The following is a 7,865-nucleotide window of genomic DNA, read 5'->3' as shown; positions in this document are numbered from 1 at the left end:
AGTAGCTGGAGGGAAGTACCTGAAACTGCAAGCTGTGTTCTAGTAGCATTGTTTCTTGAAGTTGATTGTATAATGATACAGCTTTTACAGTGTGACTGTGTGATTGTGAAAACCTTGTTTGTCTGATGCTCTTTTTATCTAGGGTATGGAAAGATGAGTAAACACTATGGATAAAAAATAAACAAATAATAGGGGGAATGAAGGTTAAAATAAATTGTGTGGATGGAAATAGTAGTGGTCAATGAGAGGGAGGGTAAGGGATATGGGATGTGTGATTTTTTCTTTCTTTTTCTGGAGTGATATAAATGTTCAAAAAAGTGATCATAGTGATGAATATACAACTTTTGATGATATTGTGAGCCACTGACTGTACCCCATGTATGAAATGCTTGTATGTTAAGTTTTAACAATAAAATATTAAAAAAAAATAAGAACACAGTTTATCAGGAGATAGAAATAGGGTAGAGATTGGGCAATTGGTGCCCAAGGAATGCAGATTTTGCAATAGAACTGTTTGTAAAAATTCAGAAATGGATAGCACGATACTACCTGAAGGTAGCACAATAATATAAGTACACTGAATGAAGTTGAATGTGAGTATGATAGGAGGAGAAGGGATGGGGGCACATATGAAAACAGAAGAAAAGATAAAAGATAAAGACTGAGACGGTATAATTTAGGAATTCCTAGACCAGACAATAATGGTTATTAAATGTGCAAATAAAACGACATTTTTGCACAAGGGAGAACAAATGAATGTCAACATTTCAGGGTGTTGAAAATAGGTGGTATAGAGAAAAAAACAAAATCAATGCAAGCTAGGGTCTATAATCAATAGTAACATTGTAATACGGTTCCATTGAATGTAACAAAGACATTATGCCAAAACCAAATGTCAACAGATGGGGTAACCGGCATGGAGAAGGGCTATGGATTCTTTGTGGAAGAAAAGGAAGTGTCTTCATATAGATTGTCGTTGCAAAAGCATGTCTATCTATGCACTTAGGTTGGATTGTATGATGTGTGAATAAGACTACTTAAAAATGAACAGAGATCTCCAGAACATCAACTAGTTCCATTCTCCTATCCCTTGTTATCAACAGCGCCTCCCAACATGAAAAAGTTAGAATGGGCATAGCCCAAATACCCCTAAGGAGTGGGAGAAAAATCAAAGATGATGGTGGAGTCATACAGAGAAGGTAGGGTTTGACAAATGAGTGTGATTGCTGCATCATTACATCAACATTTCTTTTAATCTCCAGTATCTTAGAGCAGCTAGAGGAAAAATCTAAAACTGTGGAATTGCAACCCATACCAAACTCTGGGAAATATGTTCTACAACTAATTGTTGTCATGTATTTTGAAATATATCGCTTTTTTGTATATATGTTATTTTTCACAAAAAAGAAAAAAAATTTCTTCTAGCCTCCAGTGCTTTGGAATAGCTAGAAGGAAAGATCTGAAATAGTGGAACGGTAACCCATAAAAAACTCTGATATCTGTTCTGTAACTATTTGTTGAAGTGTACTTTGAAATCATTGCTTTTTCTTTCTTTTCTTTGTATATATGCTATATTTAAATGTAGTAAACATTTAGAAAAAATGTCAATGTAACATATTTTAAAATATTTTAGCCATTTACTAAATACCAGGATGTGAATTTTTCTATTTAATATGAAAGCTATAACTTTATTCACTGAGAAATTATACATTAATTTTCTTTAACCATTTAATATGCTCTTGATACTCTGTTTTCAAGGAAAGCAATCACATTAATTGTCAATGTTTCTAAGGTTTTAAATCCCAGTGTACTAAATAAATATTTTATGAATTTTTACCATTCCTACACATTAATACTGACAGTGAGAGATTTCAAGGTTTATCAAAAATTTGCAGTCATGAACTAATTGTAATTTTTCCCATTGATTATTAAGATTGCTTTGAATAGTTTCAGCCTGCATGATATTCACAATTCAGTACCACCACATGAAGTGAGAATGCATGTACTCCCAATTCCTCATTCCCATCCATTGATCTATTTTGTTATATGTTCTGCTTTCACATGTGTCATAAAATGCTAATGTATTGTTATTTTTTCTAGACTTTCAATTGTCTTTTAGAGTGATTAAAAATAAAGGACAGTGACTTTTATATTCACCTTCATTTTTATAATTTCCAGAGCTCTTCTATACTTTGCATAGATCCAAGTTTCTCCCTGGTGTTTTATTCTTCCTGCCTGTAGAACTTCCTTTACCATTTCTTGTAGCACAGGTTCACTGCCAATGAATTACATCTGCTTTTATTTTTCTGAAAAGGTCTTTATTTCTCCATTTTTGAAAGATATTTAGCTGGTTATAGAATTCTCAATCAACATATTTTTATATGGCTTACATGTCATATGGCTTGCAGATATTCTGGCAAGAATTCTGCTCTAATTTATATCTTTGTTTTTCTGTATGTAATGTACTTTTTCCTTTGCATTCAATATTTCTCTATTTTTAATTTTTAATGTGAATATAAAGTGTCTAGGTGCATTGTGACTTTTTCATTTTATTTATTTCCTTGCTGCCTTGTTGATATTTCTCCTACTTGGGTTTCCGTGAGATTCTTGGATGTGCGATTTGATTTTTTCAACATTCTTTGAAAATTCTCACCCATTTGCTCTTCTCATATTTCTTATGCCCCGTTCTCTTTCTTTTCCTTCTGCGACTCCAATTACATGTTAGTCTATTTTATATGTCCCACACCATATGGAGGCTAAGTTTTGCTTATTTACTCTTTCATCTCTTTGTGTTTCAGTTTGGGTAATTTCTATTGCTCTACCTCAAGCCCCCTAATTCTTAGCTTAGCTCTGTCAAATGTATTGATAATTTTGAAGGAATTCTTCATCTATGATTTCTGTTTGACTCTTTATAATTTTCATCTGTTTGCTAAAAATTCCCTGTCTGTTCATTCATGTTGATCACCTTTTCCACTAGCTTCTTTAACAATCATATATTAAGTTCTCTGATAGTTCCAACATCAATGTCATCTCTGAGTTCGGTTCTATAGGTTATTTTATCTCTTGACAATGCTTTACTTATTTTTTTGGAGGGGGGCAGGCATGTCATGAATCCCCCAAATTTCTCATAGCTGTTTACAATACATCCATTTGCCCTCTACTCCTCAGTAATGGTTAGCCTCAGCTGTCAACTTGGCCAGGTGATGGTGCCCAGTTGTCTGGTCAGGCACCACTGGCCTAACCATTACTGCAAGGATATTCATGGCTGGTTAGTAAACCAGAAGGTTGGTTTATTAAATCATCAGTCAGATGATTGCAACTGTGACTGATTATACCTACGATCAAGTAAGAGTGCCTCTTCGGCAATGAGAGAATTCAATCAGTTGGATTTAATCCAATCAGTCAAAGATTTTTTTTCTTTTTTTTTTTTTTTGAGGGAGAAGAGGGAATTTTCACTTCTTTAGCCAACCAGCCTCTTCTGTAGAGTTCATCGAGGAACTTCATTGGAGTTGCCAATCTTGTGGCCTGCCTTATGGATATTGGACTTTATATTCCCATTGTTGTGTGAGATATTTTTATAAATCACATATTTAAAGATATCTCCTTTGGTTTTATTTTCTTTAGAGAACCCTGACTAATACACCCTTATCTCCATCTCCAGGCACCACTATTCTACTTTATCTATCACTTATTTTAATTTTTCAGAATTTAATATACACTGGAATCATAAAGTGTATAATTCATTTTCTGAATTTTAAAGCTCAATATAATTATTTAGAGATTCACCTATGTTGTTGTGTATATCAGTAGTTTGTTCTTTTTTACTGCTAAGTAGGATTGCTTTGTATGGATATTTCACAATTTGCTTATCCTTTTACCTGTGAATGGAATTTGCGTTGTTTGCAGTGCTGGGTACTACAATTATAGCTGTTATGCACATTCACACACAATTCTTTGTATTGACATGTTCTAACTTTTCTTAGACGTGAAATGGCTAGGATATAGTGTAGGTAAATGTTTACTGTCCAAAACTGTTTCCCATAGTGATTGTAAAATTTTACATTTCCATGGCAGTATATGATGGTCCCAGTTGCTCTACATCCTCCTCAATATTTGTAGGTTAATATTCTTAATTTGAGACAATCTAATGGGGGGTTAGTGGTTTCTCATTACAACTTATATGTGGATTTTCCTGACTAATGATATTAACTATATTTCTATGTGCTTAGTTGCCATCCATATACATTCTGTTGTGAAATGTCCATTCAAATTTTCTTTTTTTGGGGTGTGATAATTTTTGCCTGAATGCCAGACATCATATATTATTTAATAGAGAATGAGGAAAATAGTTTTTTTTAAAAAAAATCCTGGAAATAGACTTGCTTCTTCTTCTGTCAGCCACAAATGTCAGATGTTTCATCAAACCAATCAGGAATTCAGCTATGTCTGGGTTTTGTTGTTGTTATGGTTACTGTCACTGCATATGATGATTCATATTCCTCTTATAACAGTAAGCTGTTGGTGTTTGTGCTTAGAGTGGGGACCAGGTGCTATGGAAAATTTTTTCTGTGTTTCCCATACTCAGCTTTCATCCATCACTGTGTATCTTTGCCATAGAGACTTCTTCCCAAATTCTGGTCCCTCTTCCAGCTCAGACTGCAATTGTCAATTATTCAGTAACAGGCTCATGTCGGAGGGAGGAAAAGTTCGTCTGTTACTCTAGTCAGTCTTCAGCCTTAGGGAGGCCCTGGGAATCTGGACCTCTTGTTGGGGTTTCTCAGTATTCCTGCCCCTCCTCTTTCTATTGGTCAAACTCTACCTTGTTTGTGTGTGCTCTCAGGCTGGAATTTCTGCCATTCTTCTAGTGATAAGACCCTCTAGTTTGTATCGGTATAGGATTTTAGGCCCAAAGCAGCTTCCTGCTTCTTCCTTAGGGGTAGAAAGTTTTTCTTTCTATCCTTTCCCCAATGCAATCCATTGTTGCTTCTATTCTGGGGGGTGATGGCTTTGCAACCCCTTCTCCAGCTGCTTAAGGCTTTTGCTCTGTAGTAGAGAAGAATCTTTGGGCCTGCTCCTGGTGCTGATGATCATCACCTTTGAACCCTGTGGGTCAGAGGGTTTGTCGTCTCTCCTCCAGCATCTTAGGTTTTCCTTCCTATGAGAGGAGTGTTTGGGGAAGCGCCTGGTATTTCATACCACTGATAGCTCAGTTGCCTATCACCTCCTGCACACCTGGGTGACTCACTTGGTTTCTGGCTCCCCTAATCTTTCTTCTAAGAACTTGATGGATGCCTTTGATAAAGAGCTTCTAGGTGAATGTAAACTCCCTTTGTCTGGGGAGCAACATGAAACCCTTGGTATTGACTCAAACATTAGGGACTACCAAGAAAATAGGCCAAGCCCTTCATTTTTTAAAAAGTTTTTATTATGAAATATAACATATATACAAAAAGCAATAAATTTAAAACTACATTGTAACAAGTAGTTATACACCAGATTTCAGAGTTTGGCATGGGTTAATGTTCCACAATTTTAAGTTTTTCTTTCTAACTACTCCAAGAGCCTGTAGACTAAAAGAAGTATGAATATAATGAATCAGCAGAGCTGGGCCAAGCCCTTGATTTTGAGCCTTGCCCTTACAAAACTTATTTCCTCAGTGGAGAAGTTAAGATTACCTATAATATTGCCTAAGAGTTGCTTCCAGGAAACCTCTTTAGTTGCTCAGATGTGCCCTCTCCCTCTCTCTAAGCCCAACTCTTCAAGGAAAATCATTACCCTCCACCCTATGTGAGACATGACATTCAGAGGTGAAAGTCTCCCTGACAACAGGGGTCATGACTCCCAGGGTTGAGCCTGGCCCTGGCACTGTGGGATCGAAAATGCCTTCTGGACCAAAAGTGGGAAAAGAAATGTAGCAAAATAAGGTATCAGTGGCTAAGAGAGTTCACATGGAGTCAAGAGGCTATTCTGGAGGCTACTGTTCTGCAAGCTTCAGCTAGATATTGCTAACTGCCATGGTTTGCCAAACCCCAACTAACATCATTCCTGTTAACCCTAAAGAACACCCAGGGCTCTGAGACTCTACCAAAGTTTCGTGTTCTAAGTTTACTTTCCTGAAACCTACAACCTCCAGGGGGTTTCTAGGCTAGATAAGTCCTAAAACCCAGAGGGGCCTGCCTCTCCAAGAATATCCACTAATTCCATCTATATTGCTGACACCCTTTTTCAACATGAAAAAGTTAGAATGAGAATATCCCAAAGACTTTTATAGATTGGGAATAGGCTCAAAGGAGGGGGAGTTCTAACAGAGAAGATAAGATTTAATAAGTGAGTATGATGACTGAATCACTATAATGATATTTCTTTTAGCTTCCAGTGTTTTGGAGCAGCTGCAAGGAAAAACCTGAAAATGTGGAACTACACCAAACTTTGAAATCTGTTTTGTAACTACTTGTTAAAATGTACTTTGAAAAGTACTGCATTTTGTGTGTGTATATATGTTCTATTTCACAATTAAAAGAACGTGTATTTTTTGTTTGTAAAGAAACGTGATTATGTAGTATTAGGGTGGAAGAATTTCCAATAAGCAAAACTGTCCTCTATAAGAGCTTATGCCTTGCTTAGTTTTATATAATACGCTTCAGTATAACAACAGTAATCTTTGTCAACAGTAAAGAACGAGGATAACTGTTTTTTTTTTTTTAAGGATTTGGTACAGCTTTTCCCTTAAGGGAGGCGCGGTGAGGAGCTCCAGCCTACGCCCACAACCACGCATTCCAAGGGCGGTAGCAGTCAGTGCAGGGCTTCAGGCGCGGGAAGACCGCTGTAGCCGTGGCGCCCTGCAAACAGGACAAAGGCTTCATCAGGGTGAGGCGACACTGCTGGAGATGATCGAGCTGCGCGCGCTGCAGTACAAGCCCCTGGAACCTGTTCTGCTTCTAGGCAAAGAACGATTCGCTAGTGTGGACATACGTGCCCGGGTCAAGGATGGTGTTCACGTGGTCCAGATTTACACAATCCTACACAATCCGCCAGTCTGTCTCCAAAGCCCTGGTGACCTATTACCAGAAACACGTAGATGAGGCTTCCAAGAAAGAGATCAAAGACATCCTTATCCGGTACGACCGGACCCTGCTGGTTGGCTGACCCCCTTCGCTGCGAATCTATGAAGTTCGGTGGCCCTGGTGGCCCGGCTCGGTACCAGAATCCTACCAAGACTCCAACTGCGAGGAGTAGGGTTCACATTTATAATAAACAAGGTTGTGGGATTTTAAGGTTAAAAACAAAAAAGAAAAGAAAAAAATATCGTGCATTATTTAAGTTGTAGAAACATTAGAATAAATCTATATTAAAGAAAGTTTTCCGGCTGTCTCACAATGATTCATCACTTTAGAGAGCAAAAAGAGCCTCTACTGAGGTAGCCCTATGCCTTTTGATGGCCACCATCTTGTTAACTAAAGACTATATTTAGGCTTTGCTTTGTAAGGTCTCTAGTAAATTATTAGTTAAAGATCATTCTTTCAACCATCTTATAAGAGGGGACAGTTACACAGATTTATCAACTATAAATAATATTTTACCATAAATATTTTATATTTATTTAAATATACTTATATAACATTCTATTAGATAAATAACAATAGCTATTCTATAATAATATTATTATTTATAATAAAGACATTTTGATTTAGGTAAAAAGTCTTTGCCTTCACCAAGAAATTATGGCTTGAAGTTAGACTTTGAAAAAGATAGAGCAAAAAAAAAAAGAGTAAATTTAATGGTAAGGAAACATTTCAGAAATGTGTATCTATGCATATAGGTATGAAACTAGGAATATGTGTGGTATCTTCAGGTGAGAAAAAAAC

The 7,865-nt window shown here is 36.7% G+C and overlaps 1 pseudogene; it reads left to right on the top strand.

Annotated features, from left to right (window-relative positions):
- Positions 1-5,879: 5,879 nt before the first annotated feature.
- Positions 5,880-7,327, top strand: LOC143690359 (small ribosomal subunit protein uS9 pseudogene; annotated as a pseudogene).
- Positions 7,328-7,865: the final 538 nt, after the last annotated feature.

Source organism: Tamandua tetradactyla, chromosome 7, assembly GCF_023851605.1.
Source record: "Tamandua tetradactyla isolate mTamTet1 chromosome 7, mTamTet1.pri, whole genome shotgun sequence".
NCBI classification, from domain to species: Eukaryota; Metazoa; Chordata; class Mammalia; order Pilosa; family Myrmecophagidae; genus Tamandua; species Tamandua tetradactyla.
Note: the sequence above shows the minus strand (reverse complement) of the source record. Positions and strands in the feature narration are given on the sequence as shown.